Raw genomic sequence first — 16,412 nt, forward strand, 5'->3', positions numbered from 1 at the left:
TGTTCAATTAATTGGCTTAGAGCACCAGCATGCTCCATCCATATCCTTACATTGTATAATATTTTACCGCAAAATGCAATAAAAACTAGAATTAAAAACATATATATATTGTCTAGTGAAGTTTCTTATTCTCTGAAATAAAGGACACAGGTTGTAAAAGTGAACTGAATCATAAATAAGTGAATTTCTAAAGTTCAGCAATATGGTTGGTATGCTTTTGCACCTAACGCACCCCCAGAGACATTTAGAATCAACGTCAAAATATCAAGTAACTTGGAAAACTTGGAAATCATAAGGTCATAAGTGATAGGAGCAGAATTAGGCCATTCAGCCCATCAGGTCTACTCCGCCATTCCATCATGGCTGATCTATCTCTCCCTCCAAACCCTGCATCTAGCCTGTCCAATCCCTTAAGAATTTTATATGTTTATAAGATCCCCTCTGATCCTTCCGAATTCCAGCCGGCCCATTCTTACATCATATGTCAGTTCCGCCATCCTGGAACTCAACCCAGTGAACCTACGCTGCATTTCCCCAATAGCAAGAATGTTCTTCCTCAAATTAGGAGACCAAAACTGCACACAATACTCTAGGTGCAGTCTCACCAGGCCGCTGTACAACTTTAGAAGGACCTCACAGCGCCGGAGACGTTAGTTCGATCCTGAACTTGGGTGCTGTCTGAAAGGAGTTTGCACATTCTTCCTGGGACCACATGGGTTTTATCCGGATGGTCCCAGTTTCTTCCCACATGCCAAAGACATGAGTATTTGTCAGTTAATTGACCTCTGTAAATTGCCCCCAGTGTGTAGGGAGTGGAATGGAAAGTGGGATACAATTGAACTAGTGTTAACAGGTAATCAATGGTCAGCATGCACTCAGTGGGCCCAAGGTCTTCTTTGCCTGTAGTGTCTTTAAACATGATGCAATGGGCAGCTGTCACCCCATATGTGGGCACAATATATAGCACAACAGCAAGCTACCAAAGGTGGATTTCTAGGTTTAGGTTTATTATTATTGTCACATGCATTGAGGTACTGTGAAAAGCTTTGTTTTGCATGCTAACCAAAGAGATCATATATACCATACAAAAATATAATCAGTTTAAATTCAAATGCAATATATAGTGCAATGCTATGATAATTGATATTATATTACCAGCTATGATAATAACCTCCTCACAAATATAAACTTGTTGCTTAGACAAGACTTACCTTATAAGTGCACACTAGCTTTCTCTCACTAATTTACATTTCTTAGTAACTGTGCCTCTAATGGCATGTTCAATTACATTTGCCACCGTTAAAAATCTAATATTTATTGTTTCCTCTCCGGAAACCATCTTGAACAATAACATATTATTTTACAAATGTTCAGTCCAAGAGGGTAATTCATGTATCAAGTAAATCTTGAAATACATCCCGACAGTGGAATCAATTGTAGAAAATTAGTTTATCTTTTATCTCATTAATTTCTGCATTATTAATTGTAATTAATTAATTGTAATTGTACTTGTAATTAATTTATTAGCCAAGTATGTAAAAACATACAAGTGTGACATACATTGTGAATGTATGACATATTTGTCATACAGTCACACCAAAAAGCAACAAGACACACAACCACTTAAAAGTTAACATAAACATCCACCACAGCGGCTCCCCCACATTCCTCACTGTGATGGAAGGCAATTTGCCAAAAGCCTTTTTGACCATCTTATCGACCTGCGACTCGACCTTCAAGAAACCATGCACCTGCACTCCTAGATCCTTCTGCTCTACAACACTACCCAGAGGCCTATCATTCACTGTATAGGTCCTGCCCTTGTTAGACGTTCCAAAATGCAACACCTCACACTTCTCTGTATTAAATTCCATCAACCATTCCTCAGCCCACCTGGCCAATTGATCCAGATCCTGCTGCCATCTTTCACAACCATCTTCACTATCTGCAAAACCACTTAATTTTGTATCATCAGCAAACTTGCTAATCTTGCCCTGTATGGTCTCATCCAAATCATTGATATAGATGACAAACAGTAACGGGCCCAGCAGCGAAACCTGAGGCACACCACTAGTCACAGACCTCCAGTCCAAGAAGCAACCTTCCACCATCACCCTCTGTTCCCTTCCATGGAGCCAATTTGCTATCCATTGAGCTATCTCTGCTTAGATCCCATGCGATCTAACCTTCCAGAGAAGCCTACCATGTGGAACCTTGTCGAATGCCTTACTGAAATCCATGTACACAACATCTACAACTCTGTCCTCGTCGACCGTTTTGGTCACATCTTCAAAAAAATCAATCAGATTTGTGAGACACGACCTCCCACGTACAAAACCATGCTGACTATCCCTAATCAGCCCTTGCCCATCCAAATGCCTGTATATCCTATCCCTCGGAATACTCTTTGGTAACTTTGCAACTAAAGATGTTAAGCTCACCGGCCTATTGTTCCAAGCATTTTCCCTGCAGCCCTTCTTGAAAAGAGGCACAACATTTGCCACCTCCCCAGTCTTCCGGCTCCTGTTTTTAAGAACAACTCATAAATTTCAACCAGGGCTCCTGCAATTTTCTCTCTAGTTTCCTGCAATGTCCTCGGATATATCAGGCCCTGGAGATTTATCTACTTTCATACACGATAGTACCTTCAGTACTTCTTCGACAGTAACACTGTTTGCTCTCAAGACACTTCCATTGACTGCCCCAAGTTCTTCCGCCCTACTGTCTTTCTCCTCAGTAAATACAGAGGAGAAATACTCATTGAGGACCTTGCCCATCTCCTGTAGAGATGACCACTTTAATTCCTGAGAGGTTTCACTCTCTCTCTAGTTACCCTTTTCCCCCATGTATTTATAAAATCTTTTGGAATTGTCCTTAATAGTACCCCCCCAGAGCTATCTCCTGGCCCCTTTTGCCCTTGTGATCTTTTTCAGTTTATTCCATGGTTTCAGAGGAGAATTGCATCTCCTCCAGGGATGCACTTGATCCCAGCTGCCTATACTTGTCCCATGTAGCTTTCTTGTTTCTGATTCATGCCTCAATTTCCCTCATCAGCCAAGCTTCTTTACGTTTGCCTGCTTTGCCTTTCATTCTAACGAGGACGTACATATCTTGAGCTTTTATCCTGAGCACACTTTTAAAAACATCCCACAGAATCTCCTGTCCGCACCTCTGACTATTGGGTAGCCCACCACTATGGCTCTGCTCAACGTCACTCTTTCCTGTTGGGCCTCAGCACCAGGATTGGAGTCACAGCCCTGGCTGCCACACAAACTCGACGTGTTGTCCGTCCGCTCCGACAGCTCCCAAGAGGGTGTACCTGTTCTCAATAGGTACAGACACTAGGGGTTCCTGCACCCCATGTTTACTTCTTTTCCTTGTATCCTCGGTGTGACAACCTCACTGTGGGTCCTGCCCAGAAAACTCTCATTTTTCCCGGATGGTCCTGAGGTCATCCAGCTGCTGCTCCAGTTCCCCAACATAGTCCTTCAGGAGCTGCATCTGGACACAATTTCCACAGGTGTAGTTGTCAGAGGCACCAGCAGTGTCCCTGACATCCCACATCCTGCAAGAGAGACACTGTAACAAATTGCCTGCCATTCCTTCAGTAGACAAATCACTAATTACAAATGAGACGTGAATGAGACACTAATTACGAATTGAAGGCTCTAGGCCTTCATTCGCTGGAGTTTAGAAGGATGAGGGGGACGATCTCGTTGAAACCTACCAGAAGACGAAAGGCCTAGATAGCGTGGACATGGAAAGAATGTTTCCAGTAATGGGAGAGTCTAGAACTGCCTCAGAATAAAAGGACGTACCTTCAGTATGGAGATGAGGAGTCAAGTCAAGTCAAGTCAATTTTATTTGTATAGCACATTTAAAAACAACCCACGTTGACCAAAGTGCTGTACATCTGATTAGGTACTAAGGAAAAAAAAAATGAAACATACAGTAGCACGCAAACAGTTCACAGCGCCTCCTCAATGAGCCTCAAACGCTAGGGAATAGAAATAGGTTTTGAGCCTGGACTTAAAGGAGTCGATGGAGGGGGCAGTTCTGATGGGGAGAGGGATGCTGTTCCACAGTCTAGGAGCTGCAACTGCAAAAGCGCGGTCACCCCTGAGCTTAAGCCTAGACCGCGGGATAGTGAGTAACCCCAAGTCGGCCGACCTGAGGGACCTGGAGTTAGAGAGGGGGGTTAGAAGATTTTTGATGTAGGGGGGGAATGTCCATTTAGGGCTTTATACGTGAATAGGAGGAGCTTGAAGTTGATTCTGTACCGTGCAGGGAGCCAGTGGAGAGAGGCCAGAATCGGGGTGATGTGGTCCCTTTTACGGGTACCCGTCAGGAGTCTCGCTGCGGCGTTTTGGACCAGTTGCAGGCGGGACAGGGAAGATTGACTGATCCCAGTGTATAGGGAGTTGCAGTAGTCTAGGCGGGAGGAAATGAAAACGTGAATGATTTTTTCTGTATCGTCGAATTGGAGGAAAGGTTTGATTTTAGCTATGGTTCGAAGTTGGAAGAAGCTTGCTTTAACCACAGCGTTGACTTGCTTATCAAATTTTAATGCAGAGTCAAATATCATGCCGAGGTTTTTGACATGCGGTTTGACTAGGCAGGATAGGCTTCCAAGACTGCCTGTTATCGATTTGATGGAGTCGGGGGGGGGCGAATAGGATAACCTCAGACTTGCTCTCATTTAATTGGAGGAAGTTCTGTGCCATCCAACATTTTATGTCCTCAAGGCAGTGTAAGAGGCTGTTTAAATTTGACTGGTTGTTGGGTTTCAGGGGGGGGTAAAGCTGAGTGTCATCGGCATAGCAGTGGAAAGAAATGCCGTGCCTTTGAATGATTTGGCCAAGGGGGAGCATGTATAGAGAGAAGAGAATGGGGCCTAGGATGGAGCCTTGTGGAACTCCGCAGGAGAGGCTAGCTGGAGCAGAGGAATAACTGCCTATGTTGATGGCGAAACTCCTATCTTTGAGGTACGAAGCGAACCAGCTCAGGGCAGTGCCATCAATGCCAACCGCGTACCGGAGACGGACAATAAGGATGGTGTGGTCCACTGTATCGAACGCTGCGCTGAGGTCGAGAAGGAGCAGGATTGCACAGTCGCCGGTGTCGATGGCGAGAAGCAGGTCGTTGTGTACCTTCAACAAGGCAGACTCTGTGCTGTGGTGGGCTCTGAAACCTGACTGGAAACTTTCCAGGATGGTGTTTTGGTGCAGGTAGGGCACTAATTGGTTTAGAATTGCCTTTTCAAGGACTTTTGACAGGAATGGCAGTTTGGAAATGGGTCTGTAGTTGCTAGGCAAGGTGGGGTCTAGGTTAGGTTTTTTCAGTAGGGGCTGGACCACCGCGTGCTTGTAACTGGTTGGAACAGTGCCAGTGGCCAGAGAACTGTTGATAATAGAGAGGATGCTGGGACCGGCTATTGCAATTACATCCTTCAGAAGGGCAGTGGGGGCAGGATCAAGGGGGCAGGTTGCAGGTTTCATGGCGGAGACAAGCTTTGCAAGGGAGGATAGAGTGACGGGTTGGAAGCAGTCCAATTTAGATGAACAGACTAGTGAGACAGCTAGGTCACGGGTGGGAGGGGAAATGTTCATTCTAATGTTCTCAACTTTGTTGGTGAAAAATTTAGCGAATTCTTCGCACTTAGCAGGGGACCCAACTAAGCTGGTACTGGGGGCGGGACATATGACAGAGGTAATTGTGTTAAATAGGACCTTGGAGTTATGAGAGTTTTTGGAAATAAGGTCGGAGAAGTATTGTGCTCTAGCAGACTTTACTGCTTCCTGGTATTTGAGAAGATTGTTTCTCAGAATTTCGAAGGAAATTTGAAGCTTGTCACATTTCCACCTCCTTTCTGATTTTCTGCACTCCCTTCTTAAGGCTTATGGTGGTGTCATTGAGCCAAGGCCGACCTTTGGGCTTAGGCTTTTTCATTTTAAGGGGAGCGATAGAATCCAGGATGGAAGAGCAAGTGATATTAAATAAAGAGGCGAGATCTTCAGTGCTGAGATGGGGGGGAGAAGCCTCAATAGTGCAGATGTTGGGGGCAGCTGTGAGAGCCTCGGAGAATTTACTGGCAGTCAATAAATTTATGTCGCGGGAATAGCGAACAGGGAGATGAGATTTTGCGGGAGATAAAGGCAGAGATGCGTCAAAAATGATAGCGCTGTGGTCCGATAGACAGGCTTCAGTAGTTTCAATGTTGTTGATTGGGAATCCGGACGATAACACTAGGTCGAGAGTATGGCCTAACTTGTGAGTGGGTCCCGTGGTGTGAAGAGTCAGATTGAAGGACTCAACCAGGTGCATAAATTCACTCACAAGAGGCTTAGTGGGACAGCAAACATGAATATTAAAGTCACCAAGAATCATGATCCGGTCAAATTTGGACAAAATGCTAGAAATCAGATCAGCAAATTGTGTGATGAAGTCCTTATGCATTTTTGGTGGGCGATACACAAGAACAATTAAGAGGGGATAGGCTAGGCCTACTTTAAGGAGGAATTTCTTTAGCCAGAGGGTGGTAAACCTATGGAATTAATTGCCACAAACAGCCGTGGAGGCCAAGACCTTGGGTATTTTGAAGTCGTAGATTGGTAGGTTCTTGATTAGGAAGGGCATTAAAGATTACAGGTTGAAGAGAATTAGGTTGAGCGGGAAAATTAGATCAATCATGACTCAATGGGCAAAATGGCCTAATTCTTCTCTTATGTCTAATGGTTCTCTTGGAGGCTGCGTGAGTTTCTTCCAGATGGTCCCGTTTCTTCCTATGGCCCAAAGACATGCGAGTTGGTAGGTTGGTTGGTCATTAAATTGTCTCGTTTGTACAGCTGATTTATAGGGGAATAACACAGGATTGATAGAAATGCGTGCTTGATGGTTGGACTGGTCTCATTGGGATAAAGAGCTTGTTTCGTGCTGTATCACTCTAGGACTCTATGGCATTCATTTGCTGCATTTTGTGCAGCATTCCTACGACCCCAAAGAAGCTCTGGCCCATGGCCATTCACAGAGGAGGCGTAATATTCAAGATAGCATTGAAGACGAGTCCATTCATGAAATCCACATAGAAATCGTGCATAAGTTAGAAAGATGAAATTTTATAGGCTTCTTTTGTGTTTAGTGTAACTTTACTGCACAGGAAATTTGAACATATAGTTACAAAAAGCTTCAGCATGCAATGGAAATGTTAAAACGTCATTACACTTGTTAAGAACATGCTGAAAGCCTGTTCTCCAGCCAGACACTATATGGCCAGTTTGGTGGTATTGGTGAGTTTCAGCATTCATCTGATACATTCATCTGCACCTTGAATCACAAACCACTTGCTCCTCAGGAACGTGTGACAATTTAACCCAAGTATATTTCACAAGGTGAGAAATGCTGCAAACCGATCTGTTGAGGTTTGCCGTTCCAAATATGACTCACCTTTCTCGTTCATCTGCAAACAAACCAACATCATACTTACAACTTTTTTCTCTTTCTTTTAATCATTTCTTGTATACAAGTGACTGTTATATTTCCTGGAATATGTTGAGATTGCTACTTTCTTTGAATAGCTGCCGCTTGGAGAACAAAGTGTATTGTTAAACTGAGTTGGCACATTGCTTTGACTCTGATTAAATAGTATTGGATTAGCCTGAGCATGAATTGCAGGGAGATCTGGGTGGAAGACTGAAAGAAGAGCTTGGAAGGTATGAATCAGGCGGCATACAAAAAATGCCACGGAATTTCACAAATAAAAGTCAAATGTTATATAAAATGTTAGTAGAAAACATGTTTTAAGTCTGCACCTGATGTTCTGCCCAACTAAATGAATTCAGATCAAGAAATTGTATTTTTCTCTTTAAAATCCTTGTTCAATCAAGAGAGCCTGGCTCCTCTCCTCAGCCAGGAAATGAAGCTGTAGAAGCTGAGCAGCGATACCTCCCCCCTCCCCCCTTCCCCCTTCCCCTTCCCCCCATGCCCACCCTCTTCCATAAGCTGAGAGTCTTACAAGATGGAAACAGCCACTTCGACCTATCTTGCCCACAGCAACCAACAAGCCCCATCTACACTTGTCCCACCTGCCTGCGTTTGGCCCATAATCCCTCAAAACCTATCCTATCTATGTATCTGTCTAAATGTTTCTTAGATGTTTTGAAAGCACCTGCCTCAACTACCTCCTCTGTCAGCCCGTTCTATATACCAATCACCCTTTGTGTAAAAAAAGTTGCCCCTCAAGTTCCTGTTAAATCTTTCCCCCCTCACATTAAACCTATGGCCTTAGGTTCTTGATTCCCTACAGTGGATAAAAGCCTCTGTGCATTTACCCTATCTATTCCCCTCATGACCATATACACCTCTATAACATCACCCTTCATCCTCTTGTGCTTCAAGGAATAAAGTTCTGGACTGCTCAACCTCTCCTTATAGCTCAGGCCCTTGAATCATGGCAACATCCTTGTAAATCTTTTCAGCACCCTTTCCAGCTAAACCGCATATTTCCTATAACATGGTGATCAAAACTGAATACAATACTCCAAATACAGCCTCACCAAAGTCATGTACAACTGTAACATAACCTCCCAACATCTATACTCAATACTTTGATGACAAAAGCCAATGTTCTGAAAGCCTTCTTGGCCACCCTCTCTACATGTGATACCACTTTCAAGGAATTATGTACCTGCTCTCCCACAACCCTCTGCTCTACAACACTCCCCAGAGCCCTGTCATTCACTGTGAAGGTCCTGCCCTGGTTTGACTTCCCAAAATGCATCACCTAACACTTATCTGTACTAAACTCCATTAACCATTCCTCAGCCCACCCACCCAACCAATCAAGATCATGCTGTAACTTGTGATAACCATCTTCACTATCCATGATACCACCCAGTTAGGTGTCATCTACAAATTTACTAATCATGTCTTATATCTGCACCAACTCAGCCACACATTCATTTCCCTTATCTTCCTGTTCTTACCGTCACTAGTACGAGGTACTGAAAGTAATCCTGAGATCACTACCCTGGAGATCTTGCTTTTCAGTCTTTTACCCAATTCCCTAAACACGTGTTGCAGAACCTCCCTCCTCTTCCAACCTATATCGTATGTTCCAACATGCACAACAACCTCCGGCTGCTCCCCTCCCTCTTGAGGATGCCGTGCAGCCGCTCCGAGAAGTCCTGGACCCTGGCACCAGCGAGGCAGCACACCATCCTGGAGTCTCGCCTGCTGCCGCAGAATCTCCTGTCCGCACCTCTGACTAACGAGTTGCCCACCACTATGGCTCTGCCCAACGTCACTCTTTCCTGTTGGGCCTCGGCACCAGGGTTGGAGACACAGCCCTGGCTGCCACACAAACGTGACGTGTCGTCCGCTCCGACAGCTCCCAAGAGGGTGTATCTTTTCTCAATTGGTACAGCCACAAGGGGCTCCTGCACCCCATGTTTACTTCTCTTCCTCGCTGTCATCCACCTTCGCTCTGCTCGTATCCTCGGTGTGACAACCTCACTGTAGGTCCTGTGCAGAAGACTCTTGTTTTTCCCGGATGGTCCTGAGGTTATCCAGTTGCTGCTCCCTAACACTGTCCTTCAGAAGCTGCACCTGGACACAATTTCCACAGTTGTAGTTGTCAGAGGCACCAGCGGTGTCCCTGATGTCCCACATCCTGCAAGAGAGACACTGTAACAACTTGCCTGCCATTACTTCAGTAGACAAATCACTAATTACAAATGAGACATTAATTACGAATTGAAGGCTCTAGGCCTTCATTGGCTGGAGTTTAGAAGGATGAGGGGGGATCACAGTGAAACCTACCAGAAGATCAAAGGACTAGATACAGTGGACATGGAAAGAATGTTTCCAGTAATGGGAGAGTCTAGAACTTGAGGGCACTGCCTCAGAATTAAAGGACATACCTGAGTATGGAGATGAGGAGGAATTTCCTTAGCCAGAGTGTGGTAAACCTATGGAATTCATTGCCACAAACGGCCGTGGAGATTATTTTTAAGGTGGAGATTGGTAGGTTCTTGATTAGGAAGGGCATTAAAGATTACAGGGTGAAGGCAAGAGAATGAGGTTGAGAGGGAAAATTAGATCAGTCATGACTGAATGGTAAAGTAGACTCAATGGGCAAAATGGCCTATTTCTACTCTTATGTCTAATGGTTCTCTCGGATGCTGCGTGAGTTTCTTCCAGATGGTCCCGTTTCTTCCTAAGACATGCAGGTTGGTAGGTTAGTGGGCCATTAAATTGTCTCATTTGTACAGCTGATTTATAGGAGAATAATATAGGATTGATAGAAATGCGTGCTTGATGGTTAGACTGGTCTCATTGGGACAAAGAGCTTGTTTCGTGCTGTATCACTCTAGGACTCTACGGCATTAATTTGGTGCAGTTTGTACAGCATTCCTACTGACCCCAAAGAAGCTCTGGCCCATGGCCATTCACAGAGGAGGCATAATATTCAAGATAGCATTGAGGACGAGTCCACTCATCAAATCCACAGAGAAATCCTGCATAAGTTAGAAAGAGCAAATTTTATGGGCTTCATTTGTGTTTAGTGTAACTTTACTGCACAGGAAATTTGAACATATAGTTACAAAAAGCTTCAGCATGCAATGGAAATGTTAAAACGTCATTATAATTGTTCTCTAGCCAGACACTATATGGCCAGTTTGGTGGTATTGGTGAGTTTCAGCATTCATCTGATACATTCATCTGCACCTTGAATCACAAACCACTTGTTCCTCCGGAACGTATGACAATCTAACCCAACTATATTTCACATGGTGAGAAATGCTGCAAACCAATCTGTTGAGGTTTGCCGTTCCAAAATATGACTCAACTTTCTCGTTCATCTGCAAACAAACCAACATCATACTTACAACTTTTTTCTCTTTCTTTTAAACATTTCTTGCATACAAATGACTGTTAGATTTCTGAGAATATGTCGACATCCTTGTAAATCTTTTCAGCACCCTTTCCAACGAAACAGCATACCTCCTATAACATGGTGATCAAAACTGAACATAATACTCCAAATACAGCCTCACCAAAGTCATGTACAACTGTAACATAACCTCCCAACATCTATACTCAATACTTTGACTGACAAAAGCCAATGTGCTGAAAGCCTTCTTGTTGATGTTGTTGGTTTGATGTTGGTGTGTTTGCAGATGAACGAGAAAGTTGAGTCATATTTTGGAACGGCATACCTCAACAGATTGGTTTGCAGCATTTCTCACCGTGTGAAATATAGTTGGGTTAAATTGTCATACGTTCCGGAGGAGCAAGTGGTTTGTGATTCAAGGTGCAGATGAATGTATCAGATGAATGCTGAAACTCACCAATACCACCAAACTGGCCATATAGTGTCTGGCTAGAGAACAATTATAATGACGTTTTAACATTTCCATTGCATGCTGAAGCTTTTTGTAACTATATGTTCAAATTTCCTGTGCAGTAAAGTTACACTAAACACAAATGAAGCCCATAAAATTTGCTCTTTCTAACTTATGCAGGATTTCTCTGTGGATTTGATGAGTGGACTCAAGTCCTCAATGCTATCTTGAATATTACACCTCCTCTGTGAATGGCCATGGGCCAGAGCTTCTTTGGGGTCAGTAGGAATGCTGTACAAACTGCACCAAATTAATGCCGTAGAGTCCTAGAGTGATACAGCCACGAAACAAGCTCTTTGTCCCAATGAGACCAGTCTAACTATCAAGCACGCATTTCTATCAATCCTGTATTATTCTCCTATAAATCAGCTGTACAAATGAGACAATTTAATGGCCCACTAACCTACCAACCTGCATGTCTTAGGAAAAAACGGGAGCATCTGGAAGAAACTCACGCAACCTCCGAGAGAACCATTAGACATAAGAGTAGAAATAGGCCATTTTGCCCATTGAGTCTACTTTACCATTCAGTCATGACTGATCTAATTTTCCCTCTCAACCTCATTCTCTTGCCTTCACCCTGTAATCTTTAATGCCCTTCCTAATCAAGAACCTGCCAATCACCACCTTAAAAATAATCTCCACGGCCGTTTGTGGCAATGAATTCCATAGGTTTACCACCCTCTGGCTAAGGAAATTCCTCCTCATCTCCATACTCAGGTATGTCCTTTAATTCTGAGGCAGTGCCCTCAAGTTCTAGACTCTCCCATTACTGGAAACATTCTTTCCATGTCCACTGTATCTAGTCCTTTCATCTTCTGGTAGGTTTCACTGTGATCCCCCCTCATCCTTCTAAACTCCAGCCAATGAAGGCCTAGAGCCTTCAATTCGTAATTAGTGTCTCATTCGTGTCTCATTTGTAATTAGTGATTTGTCTACTGAAGTAATGGCGGGCAAGTTGTTACAGTGTCTCTCTTGCAGGATGTGGGACATCAGGGACACCGCTGGTGCCTCTGACAACTACAACTGTGGAAATTGTGTCCAGGTGCAGCTTCTGAAGGACAGTGTTAGGGAGCAGCAACTGGATAACCTCAGGACCATCCGGGAAAAACAAGAGTCTTCTGGACAGGACCTACAGTGAGGTTGTCACACTGAGGATACAAGCAGAGTGAAGGTGGATGACAGCGAGGAAGAGAAGTAAACATGGGGTGCAGGAGCCCCTTGTGGCTGTACCAATTGAGAAAAGATACACCCTCTTGGGAGCTGTCGGAGCGGACGACACATCACGTTTGTGTGGCAGCCAGGGCTGTGTCTCCAACAGGAAAGAGTGACGTCAGGCAGAGCCATAGTGGTGGGCAACTCGTTAGTCAGAGGTGCGGACAGGAGATTCTGCGGCAGCAGGCGAGACTCCAGGATGGTGTGCTGCCTCGCTGGTGCCAGGGTCCAGGACTTCTCGGAGCGGCTGCACGGCATCCTCGAGAGGGAGGGGGAGCAACCGGAGGTTGTTGTGCATGTTGGCACATACGATATAGGTTGGAAGAGGAGGGAGGTTCTGCAACACGTGTTTAGGGAATTGGGTAAAAGACTGAAAAGCAAGATCTCCAGGGTAGTGATCTCAGGATTGCTTTCAGTATCTCGTACTAGTGACGGTAAGAACAGGAAGATAAGGGAAATGAATGTGTGGCTGAGTTGGTAGAGCGCAGCGGTAGAGTTGCTGCTTTACAGCGAATGCAGCGCCGGAGACTCAGGTTCGATCCTGACTACGGGTGCTGTACTGTAAGGAGTTTGTACGTTCTCCCCGTGACCTGCGTTGGTTTTCTCCGAGATCTTCGGTTTCCTCCCACACTCCAAAGACGTACAGGTATGTAGGTTAATTGGCTGGGTAAAATGTAAAAATTGTCCCTAGTGGGTGTAGGATAGTGTTAATGTACGGGGATCGCTGGGCGGCACGGACTTGGTGGGCCGAAAAGGCCTGTTTCCGGCTGTATATATATGATATAAGACATGATTAGTAAATTTGTAGATGACACCCAACTGGGTGGTATCATGGATAGCAAAGATGGTTATCAAATGTTACAGCATGATCTTGATTGGTTGGGTGGGTGGGCTGAGGAATGGTTAATGGAGTTTAGTACAGATAAATGTTAGGTGATGCATTTTGGGAAGTCAAACCAGGGCAGGGCCTTCACAGTGAATTACAGGGCTCTGGGGAGTGTTGTAGAGCAGAGGGTTGTGGGAGAGCAGGTACATAATTCCTTGAAAGTCGTTCTCTGTGGGCAGTGGCCGAAGGTTTTCTTGCAGTATTTCAGCTGCATTTTACACAGAATTATAGTTACATAGCACAGAAACAGGCCCTTCAGCCCAACTCGCCAAAGACGACCTACCTGAGCAAGTCCCGTTTCCCTGTGCTTGGCCGATATTCTGCTAAATCTTTCCCTTTCCAAATAACACAAAACATAAAATAGCACAGCATGAAATAGGCCCTTCCACCCACTATGTCTGTACTGAACATAAAGCCAAGATTATTTCATCTCATCTACCTGCACATAAACCATTTGCCTCCATTCCCTGCATATCCATAAAAACCTCTTAAATTCCGCTAGATTAAGGATCAGTTCCTGTGGATTGGAGGGTAGCTAATGTTATCCCACTTTTTAAGAAAGGAGGGAGAGAGAAAACGGGAAATTATAGACCAGTTAGCCTGACATCAGTGGTGGGGAAGATGCTGGAGTCAATTATAAAAGACAAAATTGCGGAACATTTGGATAGGGGTAACAGGATCGTTCCGAGTCAGCATGGATTTACGAAGGGGAAATCATGCTTGACTAATCTTCTGAAATTTTTTGAGGATGTAACTAGGAAAATGGACAAGGGAGAGCCAGTGGATGTAATGTACCTGGACTTTCAGAAAGCCTTTGATAAGGTCCCACATAGGAGAATAGTGGGCAAGATTACAGCACATGGTATTGGGGGTAGGGTGCTGACATGGATAGAAAATTGGTTGGCAGACAGGAAAGACGTACAGGTATGTAGGTTAATTGGCTGGGTAAAATGTAAAAATTGTCCCTAGTGGGTGTAGGATAGTGTTAATGTACGGGGATCACTGGGCGGCACGGACTTGGAGGGCCGAAAAGGCCTGTTTCCGGCTGTTTATATATGATATGATATGAAACAAAGAATAGGGATTAACGGGTCCCTTTCAGAATGGCAGGCAGTGACCAGTGGGGTACCGCAAGGCTCGGTGCTGGGACCGCAGCTATTTACAACATACATTAATGACTTAGATGAAGGGATTAAAAGTAACATTAGCAAATTTGCGAGTGACACAAAGCTGGGTGGCAGTGTGAACTGTGAGGAGGATGCTATGAGGATGCAGGGTGACATGGACAGGTTGTGTGAGTGGGCGGATGCATGGCAGATGCAGTTTAATGTGGATAAATGTGAGGTTATCCACTTTGGTGGAAAGAACAGGAAGGCAGATTATTATCTGAATGGTGTCAAGTTAGGAAATGGGGAAGTATAAAGAGATCTGGGTGTCCTTGTTCATCAGTCACTTAAAGTTAGCATGCAGGTACAGCTGGCAATGAAGAGAGCTAATGGCATGTTGGCCTTTATAACAAGAGGAGTTGAGTATAGGAGCAAAGAGGTCCTTCTGCAGTTGTACAGGGCCCTAGTGAGACTGCACCTGGAGTACTGTCTGCAGTTTTGGTCTCCAAATTTGAGGAAGGAATTTCTTGCTGTTGAGGGTGTGCAGCGTAGGTTCACTAGGTTAATTTCAGGAATGGTGGGACTGTCGTATGTTGAAAGACTGGAGCGACTAGGAAGTTAGAAGGATGAGAGGGGATCTTATTGAAACATATAAGATTATTAAGGGATTCATAACATCCCTTATGGTATGTAGGTTCCCAATGTTGGGGGAGTCCAGAACCAGGGGCCACAGTTTAAGAATAAGAGGTAGGCTAATTGGAACACAGATGAGGAAAAACTTTTTCAGTCAGACAGTTGTAAATCTGTGGAATTCTCTGCCTCAGAAGGCAGTGGAGGCCAATTCTCTGGATGCTTTCAAGAGAGAGCTCCTAAAGATAGCGGAGTCAGGGGGTATGGGGAGAAGGCAGGAACGGGGTACTGATTGTGAATGATCAGCCATGATCACATTGAATGACGATGCTGGCTCGAAGGGCCGAATGGCCTACTCCTGCACTTATTGTCTATTGAAACTATTGAAACACTATCATATCTGCCTCCACCAGCACCCTTTTCAGAGCAGTCCAGCCACCCACCACTCTGTGAAAACAAAACTTCCCCACACATCACCTTTCCACTTTGCTTAAAGCTATCTAGCCTTTGATATTTCCACCCTGGGTAAAAGGATTGACTGCCTACCTTATCTATGCCTTTCATAAATTGACATACTTTAATCAGATCTCCCTTCCACCTAAGATGTTCCAGAGAAGAAAAATGTCCTACCTTTACCTGCCTCTACTACTTCCATTGATAGCACTTTCCATATATCGAACACCCTTTGTGGTGGGTATAAACCCACATATCTCACTGAAGACTACCTTGAAAAATCTGTACCTACAAACCTATTGTTTATTTGTTTATTTGAGAAATGCAGGTGGGTTAAGGTGCTCCTGAAATCTGAAATTAGGTGGCACGGCATGGGCGGCACGGTGGAGTTGCTGCCTTTCAGCGCCAGACACCCAGGTTCGATTCTGACTATGGGTGCTGTCTGTGTGAAGTTTGTACATTCTCCCTCTGACCTGCATGAGTTTTCTAAGGGAGCTCCAGTTTCCTCCCACACTCCAAAGACATGCAGGTTTGTAGACTAATTGGTTTGGTACAATTGTAAATTGTCCCTAGTGCGTGTAGGATAGAGTTATTGTGCGGAGATTGCTGGTCGACGTGGACTCGGTGGGCCGAAGAGCCTGTTTCTGCACTGTATCTCTTAACTAAACTAAGCTAAACTAAACTAGACCTTCCGAGATAGATGTGTCTGCCTTCTGCATG

The sequence above is a fragment of the Rhinoraja longicauda genome, chromosome 1 (genome assembly GCF_053455715.1).
Source record: "Rhinoraja longicauda isolate Sanriku21f chromosome 1, sRhiLon1.1, whole genome shotgun sequence".
NCBI classification, from domain to species: domain Eukaryota; kingdom Metazoa; phylum Chordata; class Chondrichthyes; order Rajiformes; family Arhynchobatidae; genus Rhinoraja; species Rhinoraja longicauda.